This window comes from Meriones unguiculatus, chromosome 11 (genome assembly GCF_030254825.1).
Source record: "Meriones unguiculatus strain TT.TT164.6M chromosome 11, Bangor_MerUng_6.1, whole genome shotgun sequence".
NCBI classification, from domain to species: Eukaryota; Metazoa; Chordata; class Mammalia; order Rodentia; family Muridae; genus Meriones; species Meriones unguiculatus.
In genome coordinates this window covers 103,463,034-103,481,340 of record NC_083359.1, presented here as the reverse complement: position 1 = coordinate 103,481,340, position 18,307 = coordinate 103,463,034, and positions in this window count along the sequence as shown.

Genomic DNA, 18,307 nt, shown 5'->3' with positions numbered 1-18,307 from the left:
TTTATAAATGCATATTGAAATTAATTTGAAAATAACCTTTTAACAATTTCTTCATTCTAAAACTAAACACATGTTCACTGTAGATAAAAATACAACATATCTAAAAGTAGAAAGCACACATCCAGAGAGAACCACTGTTAATATTTTTGTGTATATTCCTATGACTATCCTATAAATAAATGTATTATTCAAACAAAAGCAGCCTGCGACACACAAGTCTCTGCAACTTTAAAAAATTATTATTTAACAATGCGATATGTAAATTTTTCCCAGTGTGATATTGCTTATCAATATACTTGTGCAAAATTAGTTTTCAGCATTTTAGGGAGGAGCTGCAGGTCTCACTTAAAAAAGTAACGTTAGGTATGTAGCCTTCTTCCACGAAAACTGTTTATCCATTTACACAAGGAATGTGGTTTAAGTGTCAGAGCTGGAAAGATAAATGCAGTTCCCACAGATAAGTAGGCCCCACCTTAAAAGATCACAATTGATTTTATTAAACATTTTTACAGTGTGTGTGTGTGTGTGTGTGCGTGTGTGTGAGAGTGAGTACACGTGTGCTCATGCACACACATGTGTGTGCCACAGTGCATTAGTGGAGGTCAGGGCAGTTGGTTCTCTCTTTCCACCATGTGGATTCCAGGAATTGAACTCAGGTCCTTAGACTTGGAAGTTAGTTCCTTTACCCACATGGCCATCTCACCAGTCCTACCATTTAATTCCATTACTATATGTGCATAGGACATTAGAGGGCTCCCAATCTAAATTTATTGCCTTCAGGATCATGAGCAATTAGACATCTGCCACCTTCAACTTCAAGTACCAAAATTTTTGCCATCTCTGTTTCCATAGAATCTGGCTTAGGGCTGGCAAAGAGGACTCACCAATGGCCTGGCAGATTGCCTGTCGGTTTTTACAGCAGCTCTGAAGACCCCCGAGTTGCTGGGGCTTTCCTTGGTCACAAGCCAGCAGCAGTCATGAGTGAGAAAGCTAGTGTGGATTTCACAAGACCTTTGTCACAAGTGTCACATTTCCTGTAGGAAAGCTGAATTTGCCAGCACACTCACTGTGAGTAACTCCACTCTCAGCACAAGATTTGCACTGAAGAGAAAAGTAAAGTCTCTGGGGAAACAGCAAATACATTAATTCCTGAATGCTAAAGACAACAGCTCTTCTTCCATATTTTGCATATATCCCCTTCCCAATGGAACCTCCTATTTGTTTGCATCATCAGAGAAAGAAAATGAGGCAGTTTGGGAAAGCACAGGGAACAGGGAGCTCTCCAGGGAGAGCTAGGTCTTGGGGTCCCCATGCAAGTCTAGCCTACGACAGAGCTAAATGGCTTCTGTCTTCAGTGTTAGTTATTCGGGTGACTCTAGGTGGTACTTCCTGGGTGCGTTGGATCAGACAACCCCAGGTTGTGTGCTTAACCAAAATTGCTTTGCATTCTCATTACACTGAGAAGCAAATGACATTTGCCCTTTAGTTGTACCGAGTGGTGAAGAGAACAGAATCCTTCATCCCACCATCAGGACACATCCTTGCTGGCTTTGAGAGCCAGGGAAAGTTGCTTGCTCACCCGCTGCTTCATTTCTCTCATCTGCAGAATAGGGTATGATGCAGGGCTGGGTCCTGGTTAGCCAGACTTCCAGGACAGCTTGCTGCCTGAGTCACTGATGCCATTTCTGATTCCCTCTACTCACCTTGCCTTTTCTCTGCAGTACTCCTGCTCTGCTCCCTTCTGCCAGACAGCCTCCTTCCTCCCTTTCAGGGCCTTGCATGGCCAGCCTTCAGCTTTATAGTGGTCTCTCAAGAGAAGCGCTGGAGAATAGTGGGGTGGGAGCACCCCAGAAAGAAGAGCCTCTGGACCCTGAGCTCTGGGAGTACAAGGGGCTTTTCTAATGGCAAATGGCTAGAGCAATACCAAGTGGGAGAATGTGTTTGCTGGCAAGTTCCCATTGAGTGTTTCCCCAAACATACTGAAAGAAATAGCTACCAACTCTCCTCAGACTATGTGGCCTTTGGTATGGGTCTGGAAGAAAAACACACACTGCAGCTTTTCTTCAAGTTCAGGATCTCCATACCATTGGCCATCCTCAGGCTGACTTCTCAATTTTGCTCCCAGGCAACAGGCAATCCAGGCCTCATCTTTTACTCATCCTCCCTTCTCCAGGGACCTCACATTATATTCTCTCTCTCTCTTTCTCTTTTGAGACAGAGATTCTCTGTGTAACCTTGGCTGTCCTGGAACTCACTCTGTAGACCAAGATGGCCAAACTCACAGAACTTTGCCTGCCTCTGCCTCCCTGAGTGCTAAATGCCTTCAGGTGATTGGGTAATTCCCATTATACTACAGAGGGAAATATAACCGAACTCTGCTTACTTAAATGCTCATCATATTTAAAAATGACTTCTGTTACAGCTGCCCAGACTGGTGTTTGACCAAGTCACTGGGCACTACACCATAGACACATGACATGTAACATTAACAATCACCCTGGACAACGGTAGGCCAGGAGTTTAGAGTTCAGGACCCTCTTAAAGTCTCCTGGCTTTGTGTGAGAGAAGTGGGAGAGGAGTGAAGGTTTCCTAACTTCTCAGCCACAGCCTCCTCTGTGGTAGCGAGAGAAGAGCTCTGCTCCATGCTCCTTCCTCTGTCTCTTCCTGTTTCCCACAGTGGAGAAGTTAGTTGCCTCTGTTTTCTTGGGAGAGTGTACAGGGCTATGGGAAAGACCATAGGCCGTAGGTGCCCCTAGCTTCCATCCACCATGGTCTTGTAGCTCTGTTCTATTCTATGGCTGTGGATATAAGAAGGATGCAGTATACCCTCTTCTCTTCTGTCCGCTGGCTGTGTAGGGCACTCTCCTGCTGTGAGACTGAAGATCGATCATCAACACCAAAGGATGCACACAGGAAACACAACCTTGTCATTATGCTGCCCACTGCACAGTCCAGCCTCAGAGCTGGCTTGCTCCATCAGAGCACAGTTTTTTCCTGTCTTTCCCAAGGAGGAAGCAATGGCAGACTGTCACAATTTCTTTTGGCGTCCATTGTGCACATTTCTTTACCCTTTCCTGAAGTGATTTCATGGTGGAATCTCTGGACCTCTGTGTGTAGTTGGAAAGCCACACTGACTCAGTTGGATGTGGATGGCTACTTGCTAACAGTGCTATTGAGAATTTAACCCCTTGGATTACATTCCCAAGTTACATTCAGTTTATGGGCCACATGCTAATTGTTCCACTCACATGATTGTTCATTGTGGATCAAGAAGTTTATTATAATTTTTTCTTGCTATTTTTTTAAAATAATTGTCCTAGGTAAGCACCTTGGGGTTAAAAAATGTCTACTTTAGGGCAGAGCCTTTCAGAGGTCCTCTGTGTCAGGCTCCTGACTTGTTCCCTCTTTTCTCCTTCTTCTGATGTCTATCCTCTTTGCCTTTCTGGATAGGAATTGAGCATTTTAGCAAGAGTCCTCCCTCTTGATTAGTTTCTTTAGGTGTACAGATTTTAGTAGGTTTATCCTATATTATATGTCTATATGAGTGAGTATATACCGTGTGCATCTTTCTGCTTCTGGGATAGCTCACTCAGGATGATCTTTTCCAGATCCCACCATTTACCTGCAAATTTCATGATTTCATCTATGTTCCATTATCTATATATAATACCTATGTGTTATCTACCTACGTATTATCTATCTATCTATCCATCTATCTCTATGTATCATTATCTATCTACATATCATTTATCTACCTTTCATCTATTTTCTTATCTATCATTTATTTACATACATATTTTCATCATTGATCATATTTATCCATCCATCAATTATCTACAATCTGTTATAACTCTTCTTAAATGTTCCAACCAATCTAGCAAACCCCTACCAACAGTTTCTACAAATGCTTTAGCTTAACAAAGAATCAATATTTCAAGTTTTAATCTCCCCAAGGCTTCTGTCCTCCGACTCGTCTTTCTTCTTCTCCACACAAGACTGGCTTCCCTTCATGCCTGCTGCCCTGAAGACACTGTGGGACTCCTGTGAAATTTATAAAAATATCATCAGAACTTCTCAGAAAACAGACGTGTGTGTGTGTGTTTGTGTGTGCACGCATTCTCATGTCTCCTCGAGTACTTGCTCATCACTTCCTTCTTTCTTCTCTTGCTCTATTGGAAGTCTCCCCAGCAGGGTGCCTCTGAGTTATATTATATGAAATCAACTCTACTTTTACATTTTTTATTGTTTGCCTGGACTTTGCATTTTATGCTGAAAGTTTTTCCAACTATGAACATGTTTTTCTTTCTTTTGTTGTCATCAAGAAGTGAAAGACCAGTTTAATTTCCAGGGTAGCAGTTCTTAACAGGAATTGCCTGGAAACTTGTAGAATCTTTTTCTGCTTGATGCTCTATAATTCCACAACACTAAACTTGAGTCCTCTCCTTTCCTCCATTCATTTCTTGGGCTCCTTTTGAATTCTCTGAACTGGACCTCAGTGCTACAATTAGTAATGTTTTCTCCACATTATTTTTTGGCAATTCCAACCATTCCACTTTTCTTGCTCTCCTTGAAAGTCCTACTAATTGCATACTGAATCTCTCAAATTAATATTTTGGTTGTCTTTGAGGTCTGTTTTTTTTTTTTTTGTATCTTCTAATGTAATGGTACTTCTGGAAAGATGCCTTTACTTATTATCTCATTCTTTATTTGCGTGTTACATTACCACTGTGATAATCTTTTTTTTTTTCAAATATTCAAGGGCTATTTCTTGTTTTTGGAATGCTTCTTTTTACAAAATATCTTCTTTTAAAATGAGCACAACATTATTTTCTTATCTCTCTGAGATAGTAATAACAGCATTTTGAGGATTTTTCCTCTTCTGTTTATTACTTGTATTTCTTGACTTCAACTCTAGTTTGAGTGTGAATGTTTTCTATGTGCCTTTGGCCTGGGTCTGGGCTAAAAGTGTAATGGTCATCTAAGCATGCTCTTCTCATGGAGAACCACTATCCCAAGTGACCTGAAGACCAAGTCTCATGAGCACATTAAAGACATTGGCACATGTCACATCTGCTCAGGTTCCATCAGCCAACTCAAAGTCAGATGTCCTGGTTTGCTTTTCTGTTGCTGTGTTAAGCACCAGACCAACAACAATTTATGGGAGGAAAAGGTTTATTTGGCTTCCACTTCCAGGTCACAGTCCAGTGCTGAGAAAAGTCAGGGCAAGAATTTCAGCAGGGGCCGATGCAGAACCATGGGGAACACTGCTCACTGGCTAGTCTCCACGCTCCTGTCAGATAACTCTCCTGTAGAGCACGGGGCACTGCCAGGATTAGTGCTGACCATGGTGGGACGGACGTGCCCATTTGCATTCCTCAACAAGTAGGAAGATTCCTCTCAGGCATGGCCAGAGGCCAGTCTCACCTGGGCAATCCCTAGTTACGACTCTGTCTTACATACATTGGATATACTCACCTATAAGTAGATATTAGACATATGATATAGGATAATCATATTAAAATCTGTACACCTAAAGAAGCTAAGCAAGAAGGAGGACCCTGGGTAAGATGCTCAATCTTCATTCAGGAAGGCAAATGCGAAGGACATCGGAAGATGGAGAAAACAGGGAACAGGTCAGGAGCCTACCACAGAGAGCCTCCGAAAGATTCCACCCAGCAGGGTATTGAAACATATGCTGAGACTCTATAGCCAAACTTTGGGCAGAGTGCAGAGAATCTTATCAAAGAAGGGGGAGATGGAAAGACCTGGAGGGGACAGGAGCTCCACAAGGAGAACAATAGAACCAAAAAATCTGGGCTCAGGGGTCTTTTCTGAGACTGATACTCCAACCAAGGACCATTCATGGAGATAACCTAGAACCCCTGCACAGATGTAGCCCATGGCAGCCCAGTCTCCAAGTGGGTTCCCTAATAAGGGGAGCAGAGGCTGTCTCTGACATGAACTCAGTAGCTGGCTCTTTGATCACCTCCCCCCCCCCCCGAGGGTGGAACAGCCTTACCAGGCCACAGAAGAAGACAATACAGCCAGTCCGGCTGAAACTTATAGGCTGAAATCAGAGGGAAGGGGAGAAGGACCTCCCCTATCAGTGGACTTGGAGAGGGGCATAGGAGGAGATAACGAAGGGTGGGATTAGGAGGGGATGAGGGAGTGGGTTACAGCTGGGATACAAAGCAAATAAATTGTAATAAGTAAAGACATAAATTGTAATAAAAATTGTAATTGTAAAAGTTATATATATATAAAAGACTGTCTTAGATGATTCTAGGATGCATCAAATTGACATCTGAAGTCAACTAGGAGACACTGAGGCAGCTAGTGTGCTATTCGGTGGTACCACATATACATGTGCATGCTCATATGAAAACATACTATTACACACACACACTATCACATACACTCACTGTCACACATGCAGAGTCACATGTGCTTGCGCTCACACACGCTATCATTTACATACTCCGTCATACTCAGTTATATACACATGCTGTCATCCACAAGCTGTCACGCACATGCTATTACACACACACTATCACAAACACGCTATCAGGTACATATGCCTACACTATCACATAATTATGCTGTTATACAGACACTGTTGTATACATACTGTCACAAGTAGTTGTGGTTCACAAAACATTCATTCCTATAAGCATCCATTTTTGTAAGCCTTTAGCTTTAAGGATTAAATATGTATGTATGTATGTATCATCTATCAATCTATCTATCTATCTATCTATCTATCTGGAAGATTTGGGCCATGAGTTACTTACATGTCTTGTAAAAGACCGGAGAATATAAATGTTTGCATTTTAAACCCATGGTGGTAATGGTAAGTTTTATTCTTATTTTATAAATGATTTATTTGTATGTGTGTGTCTATGTGCATATGAGTGTGGGTGCCATGGAGGCTAGAGGAGGGTGTTGGGGAGCTGGAGTTATGGTGGCTGTGAGTTGCCTGATATTGATGCTGGGCCATGACTTCAGGTCCTCTGCAAGAGCATCAGATGTTCTTTTCTTCTTTTTAAAAATTTTTACTTTTATATATTAATTACAGTTTATTTACTTTGTATCCCAGCTGTAACCTCCTCTCTTATTCCCTCCCAATTCCACCCTCCCTCCCTCATCTTCTCCCTGCCCCTCTCTAAGTCCACTGATAGGGGAGATCCTCCTCCCCTTCCATCTGACCCTAGTTTATAGGTCTTAGCAGGACTGGCTGCAATGTCCTCCTCTGTGGCCTATCAAGGCTGCTCCTCCTCGGGGACAGGGGAGGTCAAAGAGCCAGCCACTAGTTTATGTCAGAGACAGTCCCTGTTCCCTTTACTAGGGAATTCACTTGGATACTGAGCTGCCATGGGCTAAGTCTGAGCAGGGGTTCTAGGTTATATCCATGCATGGTCCTTGGTTGGAGAATCAGTCTCAGAAAAGACCCCTGTGCCCAGATATATTTGGTCCTTGTGGAGCTCCTGTTCTCTCCAGGTCTTACTAACTCCTCCTTCTTTCATATGTTTCTCTGCACTCTGCCCAAGGTTTGGCCATCAGTCCCAGCATCTGCTTTGATACACTGCTAGGTAGAGTCTTTCAGAGGCCCTTTATGGTAGGCTCCTGTCCTGTTTCTCGTTTTCTCCTACTTCCAACGTCCAACCCATTTGTCTTTCTAAGTGAGGATTGATCATCTTACCCTGGGACCTCCTTCTTGTTTAGTTTCTTTAGGTGTACAGATTTTAGTATGTTTATCCTCTCTTATAGGTCTAGTATTCACTTATAAGTGAGTATATACCATGTGTGTCTTTCTGCTTCTGGGATACCTCACTCAGGATGATCTTTTCTAGATCCCACACATCAGGTATTCTTAACTGCTGGGTCATCCCTGCAGCCCCCCGATTTCATTCTTTATCAGAGTGTAGAAAATGGAGCAATTGGACTCTCCTTCCCACTGCTGATCAAAACCTCTGTGGTTCATCATTTTGGAATTCAGCTTCTCTTCAGTGGGCTCCTGACCTGCTGTTCTAAATCTCTGTTCACTGAATTTCCTGGAGTCACTTTAATTTCTTGGGTAGTGCTGTTTTCCTTCAACAAACACGAAAAGAAGCCAATGAACACATTTACAGGAAGAAACCCTACGAGGGCTATTGTAGGCGGCGCAGTGGAGGGTACCAAGCCAGCTGTTTGTCTTTAGAGGTATCCTTGGAAAGCTTGGCCCGGCTCATGTGTGGAAATATGTCTAGTGGTCTCATCCTCTTCTCAGACGCCCGTTCACTGCGTGTTTTGGCACTGTGAGTGAGCTTCTGGGCAGAGGCCCACAGGACAGCATGGCTGTGTTTTGTAGGTTAGGAATGGCATGTGTGTGGGGGGAAGCTCTTGCACTCCCAAACCCTCATGGGCAGCCCCACTGGTTTCAACTTTATGAGCTCTTGATGGAGACAAGGTCCTCTGTGTCTCATCTCGGAATAAAAATTTCAGAATTCTATGGCTTATACTTTGGATTCTATCTAAAAAGTACTCTTCAAAACTGAACTTCTCTGTTAGTAGGGCTGGCTCTGTATGTTTGTAGTATGAAGCTGTTGGTACCGTGCTCTGGCTTTGATCTCTTGGGGAGAAGTACCAGATAGTGTGGACGTACACACACACACACACACACACACACACACACGGAGGGACAGAATAAATAAGGGAGAAAGGGATAGAGAGACAGAGGCAGAGACAGACAGATAGACAGACACACACACACAGATTGATTCCTGCTTTGTGGGCTAAGGGAACATACCAGAGTTTATGAGTGTTGGGATATAATTCTAGGAAACCTTGTCTTCTGGCATCTCCCAATATAGCCTCTGGAATTTATTATGTGCCCGCAACATCTCTCAACCAGCCCTTCTCCCCCATTTCCACAGTCACTAGCTTAGTATTAGCCTCTATCGCCTCACACCTGTGTTATAGACACAGTTCAGTCCCTTGTCTCTCTGGCTCCAATCACCCCCAGTTCCAGCATCCATCCTGGCTGACAGCAGAAGATGAAGTCACCACTCTTTCTATATTACCCCCTTCTCCCCCTGCTAAAGAACTCAACTGCATCTACTCAAAGACATCACCCACACACCACTTCTGTCCTTCCAAGAGAAAGGCAGGCTAAGTGTATCTATCAGAATCATTTGCAGAGATATCAAGACATGCAGCCTCCTCACACTCTGACCTGGGAGGCCACATTATACATTTATATATTTATTGTTACTCTATTCTGGAAATAACTTTAAGACTATAAAGTAATCCCTGTTAATGTTACTTTAATTTGAAACAGCCCCCAAACTTACCTAAAACGTTGGACAGCTTTAAAATATGTACAGATTTTTGTTAAAAGTAAAAAGAATGGCTACTTCTTACTTCTGTCTGTCTTTATTTTTTTTACTGTTCATTTTATATTTCTTGATCTGGGTGCTGGATATCTTGTAATATGGTATATATTTCACATGATATGCAGTGTTACTCTCTTATTTTTCAGTTTTTCGTTCATTGTATCATTCTTTGTGATTCATACCACCTGCAATGTTTTTATTGACTTACTTTAGCCATGCTTATGGTGGCCATGCCATAATTGCAACCACATATGGAATTTCTATAACTGTATTTTAGCATATTGGACTCTTTATATATGTGTGTGTGTGTATATATATATATATATATATATATATATATATATATTTAACAAGTTGAAACCTTTTCTCTTTATGTAATATATAGAAGATATATTATTTGTGACACAGTCTCAGTGTGTGGCTTATGGTGATATCAAACTCACAGTCCCCAGGCTTTCAGTGCCCTGAGTACTGGTTTATAGCTATGCATAAATAGGCCAGGCCCTCCCTCCCTCCCTCAAATGTTAGTAAACAGATGAGTAAAGGCATTGGAAAGATGCAGACGTAGCTGGGAGTTAGAAGTGGTTAGAGCCTAGTTCAGGGGCCTCTGGGCACCAGGGTTTGCTGTCTATGTTCTGCAGTCATGTCAATGCTAAAGAAGTTGAAGAAGAAAAACTTAAAGTGAACACAGGGCTGAGTTTACAATATCCAACCAATACACATAGGATGGAGCAATGAGTTTGGGAAGATGCGCTTAAGTGATTCTATTATACAATCTCTATTTCTTATGAACCTGGACATAGATTCTCTAACAGCATTTTATTAGATAAAATATGTGATCCAAAAACACTGCTTTCAGTAGTAGCTACTAACCGAATCATCTAATAAAGCATTTGTTCTAATAGATTTTCGGTGACTGTGCTTTTGAGCCATTAAACGGAATCTTCAAAGGTGAGCGGGTCTTAGGAACATGTAGGGTCTCCTCTGAGTACTTATCATCCTGAGGTCAGGATTAAGGTATGAGATGGTCAGGTGTTGGCAAACAGCAGCCACAATTTCATTCATCTCTGGCTTGCAGGTGCAAGTAAGAAGTGTGTCCCCGGCCCCACGACGATTGTCTTTATGTGTGTGCAGTCAGATCAGGAGTTTGCACAGCTAAGCCTCAGGCACACACCACGATAGATCCGTGTGACAGGGGAACCTAAGAAAAAGGCTCAGGGAGGAAACGTGTGGAGAATGGCGGATGACAGCTTGGTCCAAGGAAGCCGGAGACTAGAACCATCAATCTGGCTGCAAAGGACAGAGCAACTTCAGGGAAGAAGACATCTCAAATGGATCTTGGAGCATAATGATGCAGCTGACAGGCCATGATGGGAGAACAACAGGCATGAATTTTGGGAAATGCATCGTGCTTCTGGAGGAGATGTTGCCTGAAACAGAGCACTGAAAGGGGGTCTTCAAGGTGGATAGCTAGATTCCAGGTTACCAATAGTGCGGGTTTCAATGGGGGCTAGAATGTTAGGAAGTTCTTGAAGTCCCAGGTAAGAAATAATAATTGAATTCAGATGCAGCAAGGACAACAGAAAGAAGTCTGCTTATTGGAGAGGCACTGACTTAAAAAATAATCAGTGAATTGATGATGACAACATAGGAGGCTAGAGAGAAGAGGCCTCAAAGATGAGGAGGCATTATTATCAACAGAATGAAAAGAACACCAGTTACCTCCAAAGCAGTTGTTTGGGTGACAATAACTGCAGCCCTCATTTTAATCTTTAATTTTTATTTATGTGCATGTGTGTCTGTGTGAAAAAAAAGCTGTGAGTGAGCACACGTGTGTGTGTGTGTGTATGTGTGTGTATGTGTGTGTGTGCATGTGAGCCCAGAGGCTAGGCTAGAAGATGTTGGACAACCCAGGAATTACAGGCAGTTGTATGCCACATGATGTTGGTCCTGAGAACCAAAATCAGGTTTCTGGGGGTGGGGTGGGGCATGGATGGGATTAGAGAGATGACTCAATTCTCACAAGCACTGATTGTTCTTCCAGAAGAATTCCAGAGAACCTGGGTTCAATTTCCAGCACCTGATAACAGCTCACAACTGTGTGTAACTCTTGTTCCAGGGGATCCGACACCCTCACAGACATACACGCAGTCAAAACGCCAATGTACATAAATAAAAATAAATCAATTATTTTTAAGAAGACTTTAAAAAAAAAACAGGCCCTCTGGAAAAAGTATTCTTCATCACTGATCAATCTCCCCACCCTCTCCTCTCTCTTTTTTTCACACCACAGTTGGCTATTTCACTTTCCCCACTGAGGACTACAGTAAGGAAGTCTTTACTATTTGTATGCTAGTACATAGCAGTGCAGCATCTTCTGTATATAAAGGTTTTAAAAATTTAAACCATCATCAGCACTGTGAAACCGCCTGCCTACCTGTGCCAGCGAAGCAGCCCTGTCTGGGGGCTGTGCACTCTTACTTTGCCATGCTCCACTGTTGGCTGTTCCTTCACTTTGCGCTGGGTACCCAGCATCCCTGTGGGCTGAGTCTGTGGCTAGCGGGGCATGCCGCAGGTTAGCTCCCCCCACCCCCTGTCATCTGTGTGTTCAGGAAGATGCTGCCATATAAAACAATTTGCCAGAGACTCAGTGAGTGGCTCAGCAGCAGGAAGGCTTTATGAAAGAAATTGTGTCCTGGGCTTAAAAAAAAAAGTGAACAACAACAATAACAAGGCCAAATCTCTTCTAAAAATTAAAAACACAGCTGAGGAGATGGCCCAGTAGGCAAAGCGTCTACAACACAAGTCTGAAGACCCAAGTTGGGATTTCCAGCATCCATGAAAAGCTGATGTTGGGATGCACATCTGGAATGCCATCACTTCCTGAGCAACAAGGGAGGTGGAGACAGGGGGCTCCTCTGGCACTCCCAGGCCAGCTGACAGCACACAACAGCAGGCAGGCAAAGACCCTGAATCATTCAACGTAAAAGGTGAAGCCTTGAGCCGGAAGCTCTCCTTCCTCCCTCACACATTTGTCCATACTCAGGTGTGCAAGTACACACACACACACACACACACACACACACACACACAGAAAAATAAAAAAATACAGTACCATATGAAAAGGCACAATTGTAAATAAAAATTTTAAAAAGGTGAGGAGAGTTTGAGTCTGTGGGATGCCTGGTAAGGCACTGTGAGAGAATCCTCCCTGTCTCCTTTCACAGTTGCACTCCTGGGAAGAGTGATCCGTATTTCCTCACTGTTCAGTCAGCGACCATTCAGCCAGCTGCCTGTGTCCTCTCCAACATCATGATGTCTTATCAAGCCACCATTACCTCCTGCCTGCTGCATCTAGCCAGCGTCCCCGTCCTGGAGTGCCCACTTCCTCGTGTTCTCTGCACAGAGGCCCGTGCTTGTCATCTCTCTATTACCTGTACAGCATGAAAATCATTTAGAGAGCATCTTCAGCAAAGTCAAGGAGCCGACACCAAACATAAGGCCCACAAGTTGCCCACATTTCTTCGGAGAAGTCTTTACTGTTTTCTTTCTTTGTGTGGAAAATAAAGACTGTGGTATAACCCTGACTTTGCAGATGCAGAGATGTCTAATGAATGAATTGCTCTAAAGAGGGAACAGAATGTATGAGGTGCTAAATAATATTGTGCAAGTGGAGATTAAGCCTGACCAAGTGATTTATGAGACAGGGCTAACAAATGATATCATTGGCTCCGGGGAGTAGAGTTGGATTGGTTTATAAGATCACTTGAACTTGAAACAATTGACTTGTGGATGTTTATTGTTGCTTTAATGACAGAGGCCCAGGGTAGCTTTTAGGCTTCCAGACTTTTCAACGTGACATTCATTAGACCCACAACTCCATCAAGAGCAATGGCAGCTGCTAAAATGGTGGTTAGAGGGAGGGAAAGAAGTAGATGTTGCCCCTGGCTCTATTGTTTGTTTGTTTTTTTACCTGCATGGCAGTTCTGATCACAGCCTTGATGCTTAGGCATTACCCAGGCTGATAATTTCCCTTATAGACTGCTATATCACATAGTTACATCTTGTGAGTTAAAATATGTTTTTCCCCTCTCTAAATTCACATTAAACTCCACATGGGACCCAAGTCCAGCTACAGTCTTTTTCTGTTTCTACTAACATCAAAAAACATGAAGATTGTGTAGTCAAGACAGGGCTGTCTTCAACATTTCACAGAATAGAAAGTCAAATAAACAGCCTCTTGGAGATATGGTACTGACATGTCATAATATAAAAGAAATTGGCTGGGTGGTGGTGGTGCATGCATTTAATCTCAGCACCCAGGAGCCAGAGGCAGGTGAATCTCTGAGTTTGGGGCCAGCCTCGTCTATAGAGTGAGTTCCAGGACAGACAGGGATACACAGAGAAACCTTGTCTCTAAAAACAAACAATTAACAACAAAAAAGTTAGAAGTTGGGACCCTGGAGAGAATGCTCAGTGGTTACAAAGACTTTCTGCCCTTCAAGAGGACCCAGGTTCCATTCCCAACTGTCTGCAATTCCTGCTCCATGGAATCAGTTGCCCTTTTCTGATGTCCACACATGCATGAGAAGCACCACACTCATAAATTACAAAATAAAAGTAACTTGAAACCTGTTTAAAAAGTAGCTGTTATTCACTGCCCAAGCCAGATGAGCACACATCATCCTTCTAGCTTGTGAGTTTGTCTCCTTGGAGCCGAGGTCTCCCGGTGGAAAGTCAGTTCAGCTCATCAGTCAGTCCCAGGGACTTACAGTGAGACTGTGAGAGCTTCTCTCTCACGTGACATCCCGGGCACTGGGATTGGTGATTCACTTCAGCATTTGATTGTGGTTCAGATCAGAAAAAGGTAAGATCCTGCAACCTGGGAATCCAGATAATAGATTATAAAACAATCAATAAAAAAAAATCTCAAATAGTAACTCATGTCTGGAAGTGATTGATTACAACCAAGATGAGTGGTTGCTGATGTTACTGACATAGTGAATAGGTTTTTTTTTTTTTTTTTTTTTTTTTTTTTTTTTTTTTTTTTTTTGTTCTACAGACCTCACAGGTTTTGTTTGTGGAAGGAGTAGCTCAGGAGTGATTGATAAGTTACAATGATGCGGAAGTTCATCATTTCCAAAACCCTTTGCCACTCTGCCCTCTATGCTTCTCCACAGTGATCCATAACGTGTGGCTAGATTGTCACGTGTTGGAAACCTGCCCTCCAGAGCCACACAGTGTTAGGGGAGGATGATGGGAGCTGCAGGGTTAGTTAGTCATGCCGCCCGACACAGATTACTTACGTTTGAAGAGCTTCCGTTATTTCAGGGGCTGAGGCCAGATTCACTAGGTGAAATGCTGGCCATGCGAGCATGAGTTCAGATCTGCACAAACCATATAAGGAGGGATGTGACAGAACCTGCCTGATATGTCAGTGCTCTGATGCAGGATAGGAGGCAGAGAGGGGAGGACCTGTGCGTGTGTGGCACACACACACACACACACACACACACACACACACACACACACACGAGAGATTTGAAGGAAAACAAAAGACAACATCTGTCATGTATGACCGTGACAGAAGTTAGTTGACAGTAAGTGTTTTGTCAGAACCTAAGCCACTCCACTCAGTGAGAACAGCCATTACTGCTGTTGTCCTTGTTCTTGACATAAATTGGAGAGTGCAAAAAACAGATTGAGGGACTGCGGATGTTGCTCAGAATCCATGGCTAGCATGCGTGAAGCCCAGGGTTTGTTCTCCCCAAAAAACAAATGAAAAGGGAACAATTTCAGTGACTTGCCTATGGTCTCCTCTGGGCTTCAGAGTCACGATCAGAGCTCTGAGAGCCTCACAGGCCGCTCTGCCTGAGGTACGAAGGGCCATGCCACACGCTTCTGGAGGTACCAGCTGGATGAGGAAGTTGACACCCTCCCCCACCCCCGTGAACCTTATTGGCCATGTGGACCATGGCACTGCTACTTTATTTTATACACATCACTTCACTGTCACGCTACAACCTGAAGAGAGATGTGGCCTTTTATTTACTTTTCACTTTGCTAAGAAATATTCTAGAAGCTCACTTGTACTTACTGCCGTGGAGATAACATTTAGCGTATTAGTGTAGGATTAGGAGATAATGACTGATTATGCCTGCTGTGTAATTGCCTGTGTTAAGCGATAGCCCGATGCACGCAGTTAGGGCTGCCAAAGCCTTCTCACACTGTCGATCTTCAACCAATCGGATGCTGCCCTGGGATCAGCTGTCAAATCATCTGGAAATTGAGCAACATCATGTGGCAGTAATTTATTTTATTTTAGTTTTTTTTTTAAACACAAAAAGTTTATGTTACTCTAACATTCTCTGAGATCAAATTTTAGGGCCCTTAAGAACCTGGAGAAGGTGATAAATACCTGTGGTTATTGTCCTGTCCCCAGGGGACTTTACAGAGCCTTAGAGACACAGAGAGAAGTAGCACATTTTTTCCATTATGAAAACTGTTGGTTTGGATTCGTAAACATTTAGACCTGTTTCCCTGGATGTCTAAACTCAAAGAGAGCAAGGTTTTATCCACTCATCTAGGGTGAAAATATTAAGAAATTAGATTATATTCTTCCCAGAAACTCACCTCATAGGATTTATATTTTTACTTCAAAGCAACTTGTTTTTAAGAGGCTTTTGGATTTTTGTTGTTGTTGTTGTTGTTTTTGAGGTGTATTTTACTGGGTTGCTCAGACTAACCCTGAGCTCCTGAGCTCAAGTTATCCTCCTGCCTCAGATTCCAGAGCAGCTTAGATTCGTGGTGTTGTAAGAAAACACTCTGGCAAAATCAATTTAGAGGAAGGAGGGGTTTATTTGAACTCACAGCTCCAGGGTTCAGTCGATCACAGTGGCAGCATGTGAAGTCACATTGCTTATGCAGGGCCAGGAAGCAGGGAGAGGCCAATGCTGGGCTCAGCTCACTTTTTCCTCTTGGCTCAGTCCAGGTCCCAAGCCCATGGATTGTTGTAACCCAATCAGAGCCGTTCTTCTCAGTTCAGTCAAGATACCTCAGTGAAGATAAGACAGCTCACACCATGCCCACGGGTTCCTCTTTGGTGAGTCTAGTCACTGTCAAGATGGCAATAGACATTAACCATCACCCCACCATAACAGTTTTGGTAAATGTTATTTTTTTTCCCTCTGATATTTTTCCGTTTTCTCTTAAAAGGTCTGATGTTACCCTCTTGCTAAGCGTTCTATTGTTAAATACTTTTAACTTAATTAATTAAGTGGTTTGTTCGTGTAATGGTGTTTTACAGTAACCACTGTACTTTGGTGTACTGGTGAGACTGTAAAAGGTTTGGTGGTAATTTCTGGGGACGTACGGCACCGTCCTGTGTGACATCACTGAGCAGGCTCAGAAAAAAGATGTGTGGAGCTGTCTCTGCAGATTTCCTTGTGCCAGCTCCAACCCACTACAACCTCAAGTCTCAGAGTCCCTAGAAAAACGTACATGTGAATCTTAGCACCAAATGAAGACGGAGAACATCCACCTGAGTTGCCAAAGTTAAAGGGACTTGATTTTTTTTTTTAATTTAAGTAAGAAATTTTAGTTCTATTCAACTAGAGTACTGAGAAAAGCCTTGAAGTTGCAGCTGATTCTGCTCCGTCTGCCTCCGTGATCAGCAGATAACCCGGATTAAAATTTGAGTAACAGAAACACAATTCGTTCATCCTTTTCAAGCATTTAATTGTGTTTGTAAACCTATAGATGGCACTGCGCATTCTTATCCTTGTAAGTAAACTGTCAGCACTGATGGTGTTGGTGCACAATAGGGTTTGTGTGAAAGCCAGAGTCGTTCCCTTCATGTAAGCCCATCCTCACAACTGGATAGAACGGTCTACAAAAGCTTAAGGGCTGTGCTTCAGACCCCTACATCCTGCTGTGTAACGAGAGTTCGCATCTATAGGCCAAAAGTCGTGTAATGTCCCAAGGGAAATAGCTAACAGGGAATTGATGGATTAGTATAATCCAGCCCTAGTCCTTAAAAAAAATTTCAAGGATAAGCCTCACGGATGACAGGTCAACAGGATTTTTATAGTCACATATATCCATGCATATATTTTAATTTTGTCCTTTTTTTTTTTTTTTTCCAAAATCCGACACTAAAACTTCATTTTAGAAAATACGTTTAGGACATAAAATTTTAAAGACACAGGAAAAAAAGAATCAATCATAATCTCACCATGAAGAAGCTGTTCCTTTGCTTTTTGGCACTGTTCTCTTGTATACTCTTTAAGGCATTTGAACAAGTTGTTGAACTCATACATACATGGATTTTTATTTTTGAATTTTATTTGCAGTGAACATCATTCCAAAACTATTTCCTTGTGTAATAAAAATTCATCCTCACCCCATTCATCAGGCTCATCTTCAGTATGCTCCCTCATTTTCCTAGTCCACTTCTAATTTTAGGCACTTGAGTGCCTTTTCTGCGTTTTCCTCTTGTTATAAGCTGTGCTGAAGGAAGTCTGCATGGATGCCTGGGGCGTTCAATGCCTCAGGAGGCAGTTTTAGCTCACCTTCAGCAGAGGCGGCTCTGCCCTTCGGCAACATCCCACGTAAAGACTGCAATGTTTGGGTTTTGCTCATTTAATTTACCTTCAGAGTCGGAGCGAAGTCACGTTTTTGTCTCTTCGCCGCCTGCATTCTTTTGCTGTGTGTTATCTGTTCATCTTTTTGCCCGTTGAGTTCCTAGTGTTCCATAAGTAACCTAATTGTTTTGTTCTCTGATGCTTTCACACACACACACACACACACACACACACACACACACACGTACGTAGTACATTCTGGTTTCTGTAGTCTTCCCTTCTTATCTCCCTCTCACCCCTGAGTATGAAGAGTTCTGCACATGGTGCGGATAGGTGTTCATCTCCCATATGCAA